This window comes from Dromaius novaehollandiae, chromosome 2, assembly GCF_036370855.1.
Source record: "Dromaius novaehollandiae isolate bDroNov1 chromosome 2, bDroNov1.hap1, whole genome shotgun sequence".
In the NCBI taxonomy this organism is placed as follows: Eukaryota; Metazoa; Chordata; class Aves; order Casuariiformes; family Dromaiidae; genus Dromaius; species Dromaius novaehollandiae.
In genome coordinates, this window is record NC_088099.1 from 42,502,101 (window position 1) to 42,520,220 (window position 18,120).

An 18,120-nucleotide genomic window follows, 5' to 3' on the forward strand; every position below is an offset into this window, starting at 1 on the left:
AATCTGAAACCCGATGGCTTAAGTATATACAAATTGTCATAAAGTATATACTATTGTCTTAAAATTAAGACATCGTGATCCCTTTTTCCTTGTTCTATACTGTTACAGAGTGTCTAAAACATTGCCAGTGAAACGTTGTTTGCAGAGATCAATTTTTATCACTTTATTTTTCCAGGTTTACAATGAGCAGTTGACAGCACTTTGGGTAGTATATTTCACTCTTTGCCTTGTAATTTTTCTTCCCCTGTTGTTTGTATGAAGTCCCTCATGCACATCAAAATCAGGGAGGGGAAAGACAGGGTTAAAAAAAAAAAAAGCCAGGTGTTCTCAGGAGTAGGAGTGCTGCTTGCAATCCCTATACTTTGTAATTATTATCAGTTAGACTTTAATTTGACTTCCTCTTCTTAAATGTGTAAACAAAATACTTGTAATAATAAGAAAAATATACATAATGAGTCCAAATGATATGAACTGTGTTGCAAGACAATCAGGCTTATTAAAATCTTTGCTAATTCCATACTTTTTTTTAAAGAAACTTAAAATACATCTTGCACTGTTTTCTTCTCTGGCTATATTTGTCTTGGTATTTCTGTTTTTTAAAGTCATGCTTCAGTATTTTTGCTTGTTTTAAGGCACTATAGGAAAACTACAAATGAGACTGTTAAAATCAGTGATGTCGTACTTGTGGCTATGAGGATGCACAGAGAATTTCTCATTTTCCTTTTATATTTGTAAAAATGTCCCATAGGACTGTTTTTAAAGCTTACTGCATCAGCCCTGAAAAAACAGCCAAACATCTGTGGTCTGTCTAAATTGTATTCAAAGCATTTTTAATATTCAGTTGACATTTTTAAACTTTATGTTGGGTGTATAGTGAATATTCATAAATGGACAGTTTTTCACTACTTTGGAGTAACAGAAGGGCTTGTCCTGCCTTGACAGCTGGCCAGTAAAGCATGTTCCTGCGCTTGGAGTGAGCGTGCCTGAAATTTGCTAGTAACTGTGAGATCCTTATTACAGTCAACAGTCAACAAAGTCTGTGAAGTAAAATGATGCTTATAATCTATACAGAGATCTATAAAAATGATAATGATAATCTATAAAAATTATGTTTATGATCAACTGTGCCGGTCCATGGAAAGCAGAGGTTCCTATATCCAGCCATTTCTTGTAGCACCGTGAAGGGGAATCTGAGTCACCTTGGTCACCTGAGCCACCTTGATTATTCAGTGATGTCAATTAGTCACCTTAGTTACCAGGAAAGCAGCAGGTAGAATATATGGAGTCAATAAAACATATGCTAAAAGTGTTGCCTGCAGTAACAATCAAGATTTTTTTTTAACAAGAACTAAATTTAGTGCAAATGTCCTGTGGACATACCCCAGTTATTCACTGGGTTGTTTTGTAATGGATTCATTGTGTCATGATAAGTATTTGTATGCAGCCATAAATTTCTCTCCGCTTCCTGGAACAAAGTCAATTTACCAGCACTACTATTAAGCTTGTGCCATAAGGCACCCCCCAGTCTTAAAGGAGCTCTTTCGGGCAGCGTGCAACAGATGGCCAGAAATAGCGTAGGACAGTGTATTTATTGCATGGATCTTTGCCATTTTATGTGTGCCAGATGTAGACACACAAGGTGGTGAGATGATGTCTTGTGTTGATGGACATGAGAACCCAGACACAAGAAAGTGACGATTCTAGCACGCAGAATAAACTCGCCTGTGTTGTTCTTTGCATAGAAGAGAACATGTATAAGACCTGCATTTTTTTATTGTTGGGGTTTTTTAATGTAAAATGGAGCATTGTAGATTGACAGAAGGAAATTAGGGCAGGAAAATATGCTGTTTAAGTACAGTGGCCAGAACAATGCACCACTAGGTCAGAAATTAGCTCCTCCAAAGGCACAAAGCTGTAGCAAGGGTTCAGTTTAGTAATTCTGACAAGTGCTTAAAAATGATTAGTGGTGAAACAACAGTGTATTGCAACTTTGCTCTTGGAAAGACAGGTGCTGCAGGTATTTGAGAAACTTTCTGACTGAAATCAAAAAGGCATAAACTTCAGTTAAACCCGGAAAATTAAATCACTGTTAGAAAACTACCTGGAAGGGAAGCTATTATCAAGCAAAAATAGCTGCAGGCGAGTATGAAACCATTGTTCCAAACTGAGCCATTGGATGTCTGGGCTAGCTTTTTAAGCCATGAGTTAGAAATTCCTGCCTCATCTACCATGCGATGGGTGAAAACAGCATTTGAGGGCAAAAATAGCGTGTCTACTTGTTAATTCTGTTAATACCCATTTCTTTTGAACCATGCCATGCATACTGCTTGCCAGACAAAAGATATACTTAGTATTTGTCTACTGTTTTGTTTATAGACAGGTTAAGGGGAAAAAATAAGTAAAGAACTGAAACAGCATTAGGACACTAACTTTAAAGGGAAATTTTCTAGTATTTCACAGGTCAGCCTTGTAAAAAAAGTAAAACAAGAAGATATTATTTTATAGGTTCAGAAGCAAGCTCTTGGGATTTTCTGAAGTTCTTGTCTAATTGTAAGAATTGCCTTTAGATACATTTAAAATCCACTTTGAATTAAGCAGAGAGGGGATTAGCATAAGGAGAGTTCATTTCACCTAACGTATTAAGAAGCAAACAACCAGAGGCTGAAAATAACATTACTGAATGATACTTTAAATAGTAGCACATCAGAGGCTTGACCCAAAGCCCGTTTCTTCTGCTTGTGTAGGCCAGGATCTGGGGATGTCCTGGAATGGTCTTATTTTAGTTAGCCTGGGAGAGAAAAAGACAGTATTCAAGACTCAAACAGCAAAAGTGGTCTTTAATACTTCCTGCAGCCAAATCCCAACTTATTTCTGCTGTTAAAGGTAAGGCATTTGCATGTCTCTCTGGAGAGGCAGGTAACTGCTGCAGGTGTACCCTCCCAGAGACAGCGTTTATCATGCTCCGTTCTAACGGAAAGTGGGTGGATCATTCATATCAGTGCAATGTGCCAGCACCCAAGCTGCTGTCATGTTTTTACTCATCTTGCTTTGTGCTTTTTTTTTTTTAAAAAAAACTTATCAAGTGAAGTTGGGCTCTTGTCCTGTGAGAAGGAAAAGAATTAAGTGACTGAAGCACAACCAAGTAACCTGCATCTGATCACATTTGCAAAAAGGTGGAAAAATACAAGCTCTACTCAATGAGTCCTTGCCTAGATGCCAGTGTGTCCTTTGGGCATCGCTTCCAACAATTTTACTGCTCACAAAAGCATTTATTAAATGCTCCAGGAAGGATGATATCATGAAAACCTTCCCAGTCTACTGTGCTAGAACATTTCAGTGCTGTTGGCAATACTGTTCTTTCTACTGTACATGGGAAAATGAGCTGTGCTTGAGAAAGCCAAAGATTGCCGTAGTCCAACTAAGAATCTCATTTGGACTCCTTGAGGGGAAGCTTGTGAGAGAATTTTTATTTGCTTTGAATATAGAGTGTTACATATCTCTATACGCAACTGATGTATGTACCACTTTTCTAGTAGAAAACCTTATGCATATATTACATTTATTTTCATCTCTGTTTTATGAAATCCGCAGAGCCAAAATTTTAACTGAGGAAGAATATATGATGCATTGTTCAGATAATACACCATAATGGATTCTAGCTCATGTATCTGGTATTTCTCTTTCCACAACAAAAAACACTGTATATAAATTTAGAAATGATAATGTTGTTCTAGCCATGATGTTCAGAAAAAATAAGCTTTGTAAATAGAAGTGGGGTCTGTTATTAGAGCAGCTGCTATAGTTTGAAAGTTTTGGGGCACATTCCCTTCTTCAGGTCTGACATAAAACCAGCAAACTTCAAAGTTAAATGTAAGTTATGACTCTGAGATTAACAGGACATGGTAACGCCTTGTGCACTAGCAGTAGGATGTAAACAGTGGGAGAGTAAATGGTTTTCAAATTAATTGCAGTTTTTATTGGTCTTATCCTCTCTCTGCTGCAGATTCTCACTACCATCAAATCCCAAAGGTTTCCTGTTTGTCCTGCTCAGGTAGAGGTCATTACCATGTGGTTTTGGCTCCAATGGAGGATGGGTGCCATCTGCAAAATGCCTTCCCAGGTGCTTCCCTGAGAGAGTGCCAAGACATCCTGAAGTAATCGGGCATCATATTACAGCTTTGTTCTAAAAAGCAAAAATCTGAAAAGTTTACGATCATATAGAAGAGCAACAGAGCAAGGTCTGAGCAAGACCTTGTGCTGTGGGAGCTGAAAGATGGGGAGCAGAGCTTTTCATCACAAAAGAAAGTTAGGGATTGGTGAGAACCAAGATTTTCAAGTAAGCTGCTTAGTTAAGTGCTCATCATTGGCTGTCTGTTGGCTGTGTCACTGTTTATGCTGAGCTTTTTGACAAACTGCATTGTGAAGTTTCACTGTCACAGGATCATAGAAAAATGTAGGTTGGAAGGGACCTCTGCAGGTCATCTGATCCAACCTTCTGCTCAAAGTAGGGCTAATTCCTAAGATCAGGTCACTCAGGGCCTTGTCCAGTTGAGTTTTGAAAATCTCCAAGGATGGAGGTTCTGCAGCCTCTTGAGGCAACCCGTTCCAATGCTGGAGCGCTCTCATTGTGAAAGCTTTCCCCTTACCAGAATTTCCCTTGCTGCAACTAGTGGTCATTGCTTTGTTTTCTTGCTGTGTCCCTCTGAGAAGAGTTTGGCTCCATCTTCCCTCTAAATGCCTTTTAAAGAGTGGAAGACTGCAGCTAGATTCCTCCTCCCCCCCTTACCCTGACTTCTTTTCTCCAGATTAAGTAAGTTTAACTCCCTCAGCCTGTCCTCACACATCATACATTTCAGCCCTTTAGCCATCCTAGTGGCCGTCCTCTGGACTCTCCAATTTGTGAATAACTTTCTTGAACTGAGGAGCCAAACCCAAAAATTGGTATTCCAGATGTGGCCTCACGGATATTAAATAAAGGAGAATAATCAATCGCTCCTCATGCTTTTGCTAATGCAGCCCAGTATGTGGTTGGCCTCTCTTGCCACAAGGGTGCACTGCTGACCCGTGTTCGGCTTTTCCACCAGGTCTTCCGGGGGACCTTCCTCAGAGCTGCTCCCCCGCCTGTCATTTCCTAGCCTGCAGTGATACCATTCCGGGTGCTGGACTCTGCATTTACCTTTGTTGAACTTCATGAGTCTCTTGTTGGCTCGTTCTTCCAATTTACCGAGGTCCCTCTGAATAGGAGCTCTGTCCTCTGGCAAGGCAATTGCTTCCCAAATACGGTATCAGCTCCAAACCTGATGAGGATTCCTCCTCCTACCGCCTCCTTTTCCAGATTATTGATGAAGATGTTTTACAGCATCAGACAGTACTGAGCCCTGAAGGACTGGCTGCCAGTTAGACTTCAAACTGTTGACTGTTCAAATTGTTGACCCTTTCAGCCCAATGGTCCTGGCAGTTTTTCACCCCCTTTGTAGCCCATATCTCTCCAGTCTGGCTACAAGGTTACTATGGGAGATTGTGTCAAAAGTTGTGGTAGAGTTCCTGTAAGCAACATCCACAGTTCTGTTCAGACCTGGGCATTTCATCATAGAAGGCTATCAGGGTGGTCAAGCACAATTTGGCCATGATAAATCTGTGCTGGCTCTCCCCAGACCCTGTCTTGTTTTCCATGTGTTTGAAAGCAGCTTCCATGAAGACCTACTTCATCATTTTTCCAAGGACTGAGGTCTGTGGTTTCCTGATCCTTCTTTTACCCTTTGAAGATGGGCCTTCTTTGAGGCATTGAGGTCTTCCACTGAACAATAAAACTTTTCAGAGATGATAGAAGGCAGCCTTGCAATGGCAGTGGCCAGCTCCCACAACACCCTTACATGCAAGCCCGTCTAGTCCCATTGACTTGTGTGTGTTATTTAAGTAGCCCCTAGCTTGATTGTCTTCTATTGACAGTATTACTTCTTTTCCCAAAACTTTGTTACAAGTTACAAAGGCCTGGGAGGCCTGAGAGCAGACCTTGCCAGCACAGTCCAAGGCAAAGAAAGCAGGTCCTTCGTTACTAGGTCAGCTGCCCCATTCAGCAGCAGGCCCACATTTTCCTTGGTCTTCCTCTGCTGCTGACATACCTATAAAAGCCCGTCATATTACCTATCATGTTGCTGACCAGTTTTAACTTTGATTTTAACTTTGCCCTCTATATGCCATTCTTCCATGCCCAGGCAAGTCATCTGTAGCTAACTCATTGCCCATTCTTGCTTATGGGGCATAATCCACTTCCTTGCAACACTTGAATGCTTCAAGCTGACAAATTCCCAGCTGGACCCAAAGCACCCATGGTGAAGTCCTGTTCTGTCTTTTATTCTTCCTGTGGCAAAAGACCATAGCTGTGAGTCTTAGTCTTTTAAATTTCAGCAGTACAATGGGGAATGTGTTGCAGCCTGGTAGGTAAGAGGATGTGGGAAGTCTGTATAGTTAGTTCAGAAAGCAAGATAATCTGGTGACTGCATTGCTTGATTCAGAGATGATCCCTTCCAGACCTTTCTTTTCAATTACTGTATCAAGCCAGTACAATTAGAGATTATCTTGCTTCATAATCCAAAAATTACAGGATACTGTGTTGCAAAACTGTATTAAATTGGGGCACCAGCCTTTGCTAGGCCAGTGCCACAAACTAAGTGTAGCTCAAAAAAGAGGGTGAATGGTTTGCCTAAGAAAAGTTTGTGTTTGGTTTTAAAAAAAGAAAAGAAAGCGGTTGCATTTCAGCTTCACCTCATTCTTTTAATTGTTCTGTGTCATACTTCAGATAAGCAAGCTCATTCTAAAACACACCCAACTGATGTTTTTTCTTGAGGGCATGAGTTGCAAACTTATGCTGTATTTTTCCCCAGCACTACAGCACTAGCTTAATGCTAATCAGCAAATAGCTTTTTAAATCAGGGCCTGATTTAAGTTGTGGTGCAAGTGAAAGTCAGCTCTGTTATCCCTTCACAAGACTGATTACAACGAGATAGTATGCATGGAGTTCTGGGCAGAGCTTGGTCTTCGGTGAGATGCAAATAAGTTTTATGATGTGGTGTGTTTAATGATTGACTAGTTGGGCTTCTTGAGGAAAAAAACACATTATCTTATCATAAAAAGCTCAGAAATATTAGAAGAGAGCAAAGCAGACAGAGTACACAGGAAGACCTGCTCGCCAACTCTTTCTGCATCATTCATTCAGGAGCTAGAGCAGTCCTTCTTCTGCCCATGTCATCATGTGCTGATACTTCCTTCGACTTCCTGCTTTGCTACTGAGATAATTAGAGACATTTGGTCCAAATTAGCAGTCACCAGATGAAAGGAAGTCAGAGGGAAAAAAGAAAGATAGAATGCCAAATTTTAGTGCATCTGTTGTTTCTTTCTACATTTTCTATAATTTACAGGCAATATGTTCACCCTGCTCCATTACTGTGGCTTATTTGTAACAAAGTTAGCTGCTGCAGTCCTGTGATGATGTGCAAATCTTTCAGAAATAGAAAAAGAACACTTTGTTGTGAACAAAATCTTTGAAAATACGAGCATTTAATGGCTCAGAATTCAGAAGAAAAATTAAAAGAACCCAATTTTCTTTTTAATACTGTTATGTTAAACTAGTCTCGGAACCAATTTAGAAGCCTGACATAAATTTTGAAGCAACTGGTTCAGTAATAATGCTCTGTGCCCCAGCAATTTATCCTTCCTTAAAATATTTCCTTATTAGAACAACCTACCTTCTTTTCTTGCAATGAGGAGACCTATAGTCATGAACTGATACTGATGTGAATGCAGTACTTTTGAGTGTGCATGAGGAGCATATAGCTATGGCTGGATTTCCTCTAGTTAGCGAAACAGTCTGCCAATGCCAACCAGTTCTTCTGCTTAATCACCATCATCACCTGTGCACAAGCTGGGAACAAGCTGGGAATTTTGTCATTTGGTCTTTTCCCTTGAAAGCACTGAATGAGTATCTAGCCCTCACATAAAAATGTAAAGCAATGTGAAGGTTCTGGAATATGTTTATATATTAGCATAGCTCTCAATTTTCTGGAGGTCTTTTTGCAAGCTGCCAAACAGGACAGGGTTTGCCTGACTCCAAGGACCCCAACCATCTCCTGCTTTTCCAGCTCTCTGATCCCACCACCTCCTTTGCTCAAGCACCCATCAGATCCTGCTGCCAGCTGCTGGGCTGTCCTGCAATAAGCGGCAAAGAGCAGGAGCTGGAGCTGGAGGAAGGAGCTGGACTTCCTCCTTTCTGAAGTGCTGAGCTGTTAGATTGGCCCAGCCACCTCCTGTCACCTCCTGCCAAAGGGCTGGGTGGGACAGAGAAGGGGCTAATGGAGCTGTCTTGTTGCAAAAGAAAATCTTGCCACTGGAAACACACAGGACCAAATCCCTCTACCTGAGTGCTGGCAAATTGAACAGACTCAGTGTGGAAGAGGTTTCCTGGATTTTGGCAGCTGCGGTTGTAGCAGTGGTCCTGCCTGAATGAGCATCCCACCAAGCTGCTGGCACTGCCAGCGTGGACACTGGCTTCTCTGCCAGTGTCTATCACTGTGGATTGCAGGGTGCATTTACTGCCATGATCAAGTGTGGTAGAAGAAACAACCTTCACAGGGGAGCTCACTGACTATGTCCCTTTATGTGCACAGAAGAGCAAAAACACAATCCCCAGACATCTGTTTTTTTTCTCCATCTACCTGAGGCCGAGGAGATGTAGCTCCTACATAATGTAGTCTGGCATAAAGACTGACTAGGGGAGAAGGGGAGATGTTTCTGTAAGCTGTCAGTCAGATACAGATATTTGCAATAAGTAATTAATGCCTTAAGCATACAGGAATTTTCTGTCGGTTAAACTGGCTTGTTACAATTTCCCTTAAAGAAAGATAAAGATGGTAGAACATGACTTATACTTCACCAAATGAATTTTCTCTCAGAGAGCCTCTGCCTCTTTCTGCTGCCTGGCTTGCCGGCTGGCATGACCTGTCATTCCCACGTTAGGGCTCACGCCTTCCGAGCTGCAGTTTCCCGTGTAGCTAGTCAATGCTGGTCAACACAGCCGTCAGACAGAAGTGGATTGATCTGAATCATCCAGTTGTTAATTCCTGTTTGTTCATCTGCTTTCTATGCAGTTTACATAGTCAAAAAAGAAGGGGGTCCCCTTAGTGTAGTAACACAGCCTTTATTTAATTATGTACTCTCAAATATGTCAGGAACCCGAGAGAGGGAGTAAGAGAAACAAGCAGAAAGGGATGAAGGAAGGACACACAGAGGGTTTTGTGCCATTCTATTTTCTTTTCTGTTCTTTTAAGAAAATGAATGGGTGAAGAATCGCCACACGAGAGCAAAATCTCCAATGAGTGTGCTTTACAGAAGGTACTCTGAATCCCAAACAAGGCTAAATGTAAATGTAAACTTGAGAGAATTTTAAGTGATGGATGGGTTTTCAAGTTAAAAATAATTAGCTTACTTCTCAGTCTGAGCTAGAAAGCATTTTTCGATGCCATCTTTCATTTTCTTTCCACCTCCTGTGTATGAGTGAGAGATGTCAGCTCTGGGAGCTGCCAGCCTTTCACCACAGGAGCAGCTCTTCCCTCTAGGAGTGTATCAGAGTTTGTGGATGGCGAACAGATCCCTTGGAGCAGCCCGAGCTGTGCCAGCCCGGAGCGTACATAGTGCTGCTTGCCTTGTTGATGCCACTCAGAGACACACAACTGCTCACAGAGCTGTAGTAACCGTGATGCTGCCAAAAACCAAAGCCCTTTCAGCAGTAGCAAGCCATTTTAAATACCAACCTATCTTTCAAGGATCCAATCTTAAATGAATGGTATGCTTGAATGAAATTGCTCTTTAAGCCTGCTTTTCCCAGGAAATATTTCTTCATGTAATTTAGATAGAGCAAGCAGTCAGTCATGTTAGGAGGACACAGCTTTGGCGCACTGACCACGTGTGAGTGTACCGTGGTGCTTTTTCGCGGAGACATTGGGTGTTCAGTGTGATCCCTGCTGTAAGTGATAATAGCCATTATCACTATTACAAGTCATATTATCATAGAAGCAGGCTAACAAAAGCCGGGTAGACTTTATGGCCCTCTCCCTATCAACAGCAAGTCAGTTTTTGTTTCCAGTCTTAATTCTGACTACTGGTGCTAAGAAGTTAGCCTCTGTGGTACCTAGCAGGAGTGGACGTCATGTCTCCTTCATCTAGTTCTCAGTGCTACATCTGTGTTGGGACTGAAACCCAACCGTCTCATCCCCAGAAGTCTCCACTATCAAAATTCATGCAGTATTTCCAAGTATCTTGATGTCTGCCCTGAGTGTCGTCTCCACCTCTGAGCCAAAGGACGGGAAGGTCACAGGTCTGAGAGAATGAGATAGAAGATCCCTCAAAAGTACAGTTTTACTCCAAACACTCTGTAAATCCTTAACTACAGAAGCTGCTAAGACAGTTCTTTAAAAAATGTATGTTTGCTTTGTTCACCATACTGGTGTGGAAGGAATGTGCTCTGCAGTAACCAAATGATGTAGACACCTCCACATTTGGAGAGCACGTTTATTTGACAGTTTTTAGTCAATAGTGTTTTTTTTTTCACAGTGCTTTATCAGATCTATGTAATTGTATTTTACTGAGCTGGATCATGCTGTTTGTTATTTTGCCTCTGGAGAAGGATGTATTTCTGTTCATTACTGGCTAGCACAGCCATAAATGATAGCTGGTGGGAGGTAGGTCAGGATTATAGTAACAGGTTTAATTACCCTTTCCAAACCTGGAAGGAGCTTCTGCTTCTGATGCCTGCATCTTGGGGGAGTATCTGGTTTTGCAACCTTTCCATTTTATGGGGTGGAATAAGAACCTTTGGGAATTCCAGAATATCTCTGGATTTCTGTCATTTTAAGTGACATCTTGTGGGAACAGCTAGCATGATTTCCTCATGGAAACAAAATTTCAGCTTAAACGTCATCTAGGCGGCATGGTTCAGACCCTCCCACTGCTGCAGGATTTCAGCTGGAAGGATGTTGTTCTGCTCTCACTCTCTCATTTATGTTTGGAGAAGGCAAGGCTTTTATGCTTTTCCTATAATTTTCTTTTAGGTTCCCACATACATTATTTAAGTTGTCCCTAGTGAATTCATTCCCTGATATGCAGAGAACTTGTACATTTTTTTTCCTGTCTGAGGATTAGTATTCACAAGAAGACCAGATTTTCCCTCAGTGCCTTTTCCATGTTAAGAGTTTCCAGGGTTGCTTTGCAATGTCAGCACCACCCTGTGTCCCTGTTCAGTCAGTTATCCGTATCCAATTACAGCTTTCCCCAGACCGTGTGGAAATCATCTGGAGTTTAGGGTCATGAGAACCAGTTGTTTTAGCACTTCTTCGGTAGATATATTCATATAACTTTATTCATGCTGAATTTTCTTACCTACATCTGATTCTTGCATTTCATCTGTCCTATTCAAGTTTAGTAATTTTTAAAGGCATGTTTGCACACAGGCAGAGCATACATGAGTGGCCATTTGCTTTTTCTGTCCTTGAAGGGAAGGTCATGTTATTTAAGTTTAAATAAATCATCCAGATGTGTGTCTGCATCATACCAGCTGCATTTTGACCTCAGAATCTTTCGGTTGAGGGAGCACCATCAGCTGCTGTTCTAGGGAGGTTTCCTTAAAAAAGAAAAAAAAAAAAAAGTCATTTCAGATACTGTAACAGCCATTAAATCATAACATAAATATAGTAAAATATATGTAGCAAATCATTAAACTATAACTAGTTATAAAAGTAATAAAAACCACCCACACAAACAAAACTAAGAAAACACATAAAGGAAACCAGGAAACTGGATATGCACAAAACACAGTCGAAAGCTGAAAGAGAAGGAAAGCAAAGGAGGTGCAGCAGTCCTCTGCTCACTGTAGCAGTGATCCATGGTGCGACTGTAACAGCAGGCAGTGCAGGAGAGAGCAGCGTGGAAGTGTGATTTGGTGCAGAAGTGACAGCATTTGGCCGTGATTTATGCAGTTATTCCAAATTAACTTTCTTTCCCATTGTTTGTCTTCTCTCATGAGTGGTACTGAATATTTCTCCCCACAGTTTTCCCAGGTGCTGACTTTTCCCCTGAGGAGATGCTGCCCTATTTGGGATCCCCAGAGACTGGGTGTACAAGACGGACTGCCGTGATTATTTTTGGGTTCAACGCAGATTTCCTTGAGCAATGGAGCAAGCGTGCCAAGAGACACAGTTCCTGCGCTCTGCTCGCCCTGGGCCCTGCCAGGAGCCTGCACCGCTGAGGGGACACCGAGGGAGCCCGGTGAAATGCCCCATCACCAGCCGAGCTGCGGCTGGCCCCTGCACCAGCCGTGCGGGGAGCAGCACTGACAGGAGCACGGCGAGATGCTCCACACTGAGGCTGCTGGAGCCTGGGAGTAAACAAGTTATCCAGCTCCCCCTGGCCCTCCGTTCCCTGAGCAGATCCAGAATTTGGGCTGCGGGTGACAAAATGCTCCAAAGCCTTTTTGGAAACCTGGGCCAGTCTGTGAGGGAGAGTAAGGTGAGTTATGCAGTAAGTGAGAAAGGATGTCTCTGGGAGCTGAAGGCATTTCCATGTTGGATTTGTTGAATTATGTTTCTTTTGTGAGGGGAGGAAGAATTTAGGGCACTCACAGCTGGGTACAGGATGAGATACCTTTTGATTTGAAACTAGGCTTAATGGTTTCTTTCCGAACAGCTTTCCAGGTTCAGAGATTTCTGGATTCACCAATGTTTGAAGCTCAAAGCAAAATGCAGAAGATATGAAATCTGTGATAGCAAAAAGAAGTATAACTCTACTTCTGTCAACCCCAGAATCCCACTTTCTCAATAAAATCACAGGAAAAAATGTTTTTACATTCCAAAGGTGGGAAAAATTCAGTCTTGCAGGTCTGTCCTACACTGCTCCCCTCTCATGACAGGAGAGGAACTTCTGGTTGTGGGAGTATAGTCTCATGTTCAGGCTCTTTCAGAAGACGTCTTTGCATTGGCAGTCCCACAAGGGCTTGGATTAAAAAGGTAATGGACTGCGCCATGTCTGTCCACAGGAAGGGACAGACTTGCTGCCAGGATCCCAGCCACGTGGCAGACTTCGTTTTGTGCCAGCTGATGCAGCGTTGTCTGCAACCCTTGGGCTAAGGTGGAGAAGTCTGAATCTCATTACCTCATATTTGAACTTCTTTAGGTTTTCAGCATAGTAAGAGAGGGAGATTTGGGGGCATCTTTTAACCTTTCATGTCCTTCATATTCCACAGGCTATAAGTGATCTGCCTCTCTCCATCTCCACAGAGATAGTCCCCTTGTAAATTCCTTCTGCCCACCTAGTCCCTCTGCAATAACCTTCTGTTTCATAGGTACTGTCTGTATTTTCTTTCAGGTGATCTTATTGTTACAAATCTAAATTTTAAAGCAGTTGTTCTGAACTTGTGTGTATTTTTTAAGGCTGCTGCTTTTATTTTTGACCTGGAGAGGGACTGATGCCCTTGAAAGCTTATTGATTTTTCCCAGTTCAACTGGTTGGGCTAATAATACATGTCAGCCTACAAACGTTGTTTTGGTCATATCCCTGGATACCTCAACAGTACTGTTTTGTTACTTCCTCTGGCTGCCAACATTATGCAAATATCATGCATCCCAGCAACAAATAGTAATGATATGGAGAGAATTATGTTGATCTGTCATGGCTGTTCATAAACTTCTTTAGGGAAAAAAATAAATAGAAAAATCTCTTGGGCAACTGTGCGTTGGGAGAGGTTCCAACACAAATGCATGTGTCAAAATGAAGTTGCCATGGTACAGTACAGTCATTTGTTCATTCTGGGTTGAATCTGCCCTCTTTTTTTTTTTTTTTTATCCCTGTGTGCTCATAAATCAGAGAAATACAGTGTTCACAGGTGTATTCTCCTGGTGAGCAGAGTTCTGGAGCAGGGCCTCAGTTTGCAAAGCTCCTTTGCAATCCTGTAGGGTGAAAGGTGCTGGAGCAATGGGAGCCAGGACACTATGGAAACAGGCACTCAAGTCTTGTAAGTGCTAGTGCTGAGTATAGGCTTCAGCGGCAATCATTAATGTTGAAGTGTTAAATGAGCTACTTGGATTGAGGAATCAAGTTGCTGGCAGCCAGGAGCTGGGGGAGTGACAGATCCAAGTAGCAAATGTCGCCTCTCGGTGTAAAGCCACGTCGCGTAGGATGTCCCAGCACGAACCTCTGAGCTGCTGCTGACTGGGAGCTGATGGTGGATACTGGGATCCACAGTCCCCAACACCTCTGCAGTGGCAATGGGCATGTAACGCACGCCTGGAAAACACAGCCATCCCTGTGGTCCTGCTGTGTGATTGCTGAGTGACAGCTGAGACTGAGAAATGCATTTTGCTTTTAACTATGCAGTTTAACATCCCTTGTAGGAGAGGGCATGGAGAAGCATGCACATACTGTAACCCCCCCCCCCCCCCCCCGGTTGTCTGGGTCACCCAAATTATTACTGTGATTCCCCATGACGAAACAGGGGTTTATCCAGCAGACAATGTAGTCCCAAGGTACAGTCTAGAAACAACTGTTAGATATACACACGCTGGGCAAAACCGGTGTTATGTGTGAGAACTCTTCAGGAGAGTTATTTAGCAGTAATTGCCCTCAGAAACAAAACCCTTGTTGGGAAGCGTAGCACGAGACCATATGTCAGCACAGCCCATCCTGCAAGCACCCGCCACCTCCCTCCAGCGCTGGCATCGTGTGAGAAGTGTTCGGTCCCCGTGGGCCTGCCCTCGGGTCATGCTCCCAGGCTCACGCTTTTTCTCAGCCTAAGCCCTTTGCTGCAGCTTCCCCAGGGCAGTGTTTTTTTGGCTCTCGGCAGGGCTCCCCGCGTGCTTGGTGCTTGCTGAAGCTCCTCGCTGGCGCAGGCAGTCCCGGCCTGTGCTGCTTGCTGGGCCAGGGGGGCCCCCAGAGCCTTTGAAGTGGACAAAGGAGGCACAGCAATGCTGCTGGCTTCCTGCACAGAGAAGGGCACATGCTATGTCTCTCGTATCTCCTGGTCCCGCAAGTTGCAGCAGTTGATTCCCCAGAGCCCTTCCTCTATGGGGCCCAGGAACTGGATTCCCACAGGGGAAAAATAGTGAACAGGTCATCCGAGACCCCAGCTCAACAGCCCTGGGCACAGGGGCCAGGTTAGGGCTACGCGCACAGCGTGGGAGCGCTGCCTGCCTGCTCTAATCTACAGGTGCTGGCATAACTGATTGCTTTTCCTCTCCTCAGGTTTGTTCCCACCAACAAGTGGCTGCAGAGGCCCCATCTCTCCGGTAAGAAGCAAGAGGTGACTCCTGAGTAGCATAGCCCGGAAACAAATGCCTGGTGGAAAAGTGGAAGAAGCTGACACTGGAGCTTTTCCTTTTTGTTTCCATGTTGTCCCTGGGATAGTTGCGGAAAAAGCAAAAGGTGGCTTTTCTGGAAAAGGCACAGTTATGTAATCTCTCCTTGTTTTCCTGTAAGAAAATAAACAGCACAGCTCAACCAGATTCGAATGATTGGCTGCAATTACCTTGTGTAATATTATTTGTGGTGCATTTTGGGGAAGGACTGGTTTATCTTAGTCAACCTATAAGCCTTATTTTAGATATCGAAAAGCTCAATTTTAAAATATAAATGTGATTTTAAAGGTAATTATTCTTGTCCATGAACATGACAGCAATTTAAAGCAAATCCTTTAAGATGTCAGAAAAACAATTATCAGATAATTTATTAGCACCTCAATAAAAGCATGTTCTGAGAATGAGGAGTTTTGTTCTTTTTGACTTGCAGTTCAAACTCAGCAAGGCTGAATCATAACATTCCCTAAATCCACCATGCCAGTAGGGCTAAATCCTCCACTTCAGAAAGTTCACATTTTGAGGCAAGTGTTCAACATGGAAACCAGAGTTCAGCAAACCCTCACCCTTTCCAGCATGGAAAGTAAGAGATTGGGCCACATTTTCTCTCTCTCTCTGCTCCTCTTGAAGTACCGTTTTTTCATTGCTTAAGTGCACAAGCTGACTTGAAATCAAATTGTACCTCTCAAATAGCAAACATTAAGCTCGCTTCAGGCTACTGATGCAGCACCACAATTTGTCAGCACCTTGCAGAGGCACCGCAGTCTGGGAGCTGCAGCGCCAGTCTGGGAGCCAGCACCCCGCTGGGGCAGACCCTGAGGGCTGTGCTGGGCCGTGAGCCTGCGCTGAGCAGGGAAGAGCCTCCTGCACTCCCCTGTCCCTCCACAGCGACAGGAGCAGGGGCAGGCTGGAAGCTTTTGCAATGTTTTCAGTTGTGGGGAGACTTTTAAAAATTACAGAAGACAGCTCCTTGTTGCTTGAATCTTTGATGTGGGTACCAAGCAATGACTCAAGAAGCAACAGGGCTTTGGTGTTTTAAGCAAAAAATTTTTGGAACTCATGGCTTTAGTCAAAATGGTGAAAATCACAGCAGCTGGCTAACAGGAAGGCAGGGAGAGTGAAAGCAGCTGAATAAAGAGGAGGCTGTTTATGACCCAGCCTCCCCGACTCTTGCCAAGGACTGTGTTTTTCTTAAAGAAGCTGTGGTAAGCACTGGAGGGGTACTGCTGAGAACTTGGAGGGGTTCTGTTTTGGCATTATTTTTAGCATATTTTATGCTTTTAACATTACATCATGTGTTGTATTTGCACTTCAGCTTGCTAGCCCCTTTTTGTCTGCTGTCAAGAGTTGGAAACTGATGATGAAAATTTCTCACTTGTCCCTGTTCATGTGCCCAGCTCTCCATTTATAGGCCAAAGGATAGGCATGAAATGTTTGGTGCTTTAAAGTTGTACCCAGGATTGTGGCTAGGTAACACATAAAAGAAACCGCTACCTTGTATCTTTTAATCAAGAACAGGAGTCTTCCTCAAGCTTCAGACAGAAGTAATAGAGTAGAAAATTCTCTTGCACATATGTGTTTCTATACAGCACATAGCACAAATTGTTCCTGGGCCATGACTCAGGTTCCAAGGCATTACTATATTACTAATATAGTTTTTAATAAATAACATATCCTGAGTTATACTCAAGGTCAGAATTGATCTTTTAAGAGATTTTTAATAGCCTTCAAATCTTCTAATTCAAACAGCTGCAGAGCTAAAATAATGCATAGCTCCAACAGCAACTTAGAAGAAAGGAAACCAAAAGCTATTTTAACAGCTAGACGATCAAGTATGTAAGTCTTCGTAAAGTAAGAAATGTCCAACCATTTCTTACAGCAGATTAAGGAAGAAGGCTGAATCACTTCTTAGTCATCTCCATTAGCAGTAAAGAGTAGGGTAAATTCCAAGAAATTGATTGCACTCAGGCTAAAAGCATTACCCACTTATAAGCAATGCTTCAAAATTCAGGTGTTCTGGTTTTCTGTGCATTTCTCAAAATAAAGTAATTGAGTTAAGTTACTAATGCTCTCAACAAAACTAAAATGTGTTCCAAAAGTTACATACTAGTTTACTCAGTTAGATTTAAACAGTTCATGGACTAAAACTGAGTTGTAGTCAAAATATTTGTAACTAATTATCTTTCCCTTAGTATTCTGCACATATCTTGTACCAGTGTAGTGATTTTTCCTAGTCCAGTTTTTCAAAAATAATTTTTTATTTTAGAAAATATTTTATGTATATCTATGTATTATTTATTTTAAAGATATTTTAAATATGTAAAGATAATACATAAATAATATGCAGATTAGTCATGTTTATTTGTAAATAAAATTACATATTATCTACATTAAACATATTATTTATAGTAAACATATTTTAACATTTGTGTACTTTATTTATATTTTAAAGTATTTCAAAATAGTTTTTCTATTTTCAAATCTGTTTTGACAAAAGCATGAAAGGACAGGGCCTAACTCAGAAAGAAGTTGTTACAGGAGTTCAGAGTTCTTTGCTGAAGGAAAATACACATCCATTCACAGATACCTCCTATGTTCTGAACTTTTCAAGTATAAAAAGAATAACCTGATGAAGGAGAGCTTTCTTTGCACACTCATACGAAGATTAGGGATTCACATTTCATAAACTCTCTTTCAAGATAAGAAACTTGACTTTGAAAGCTGGCAT

The 18,120-nt window shown here is 42.2% G+C and overlaps 1 long non-coding RNA gene across 2 annotated transcripts in view; it reads left to right on the top strand.

The window, feature by feature from the left end:
• Positions 1 to 16,726, top strand: part of LOC112986073 (uncharacterized) — a 20,164-nt gene extending 3,438 nt beyond the window's left edge. For both annotated transcript variants that reach the window (XR_010387653.1, XR_003259918.2), the window contains exons 2-3: positions 12,099 to 12,555; positions 15,283 to 16,726. This is a non-coding gene — a long non-coding RNA (uncharacterized LOC112986073). The remainder of the gene's footprint in view (positions 1 to 12,098; positions 12,556 to 15,282) is intronic.
• Positions 16,727 to 18,120: the final 1,394 nt, after the last annotated feature.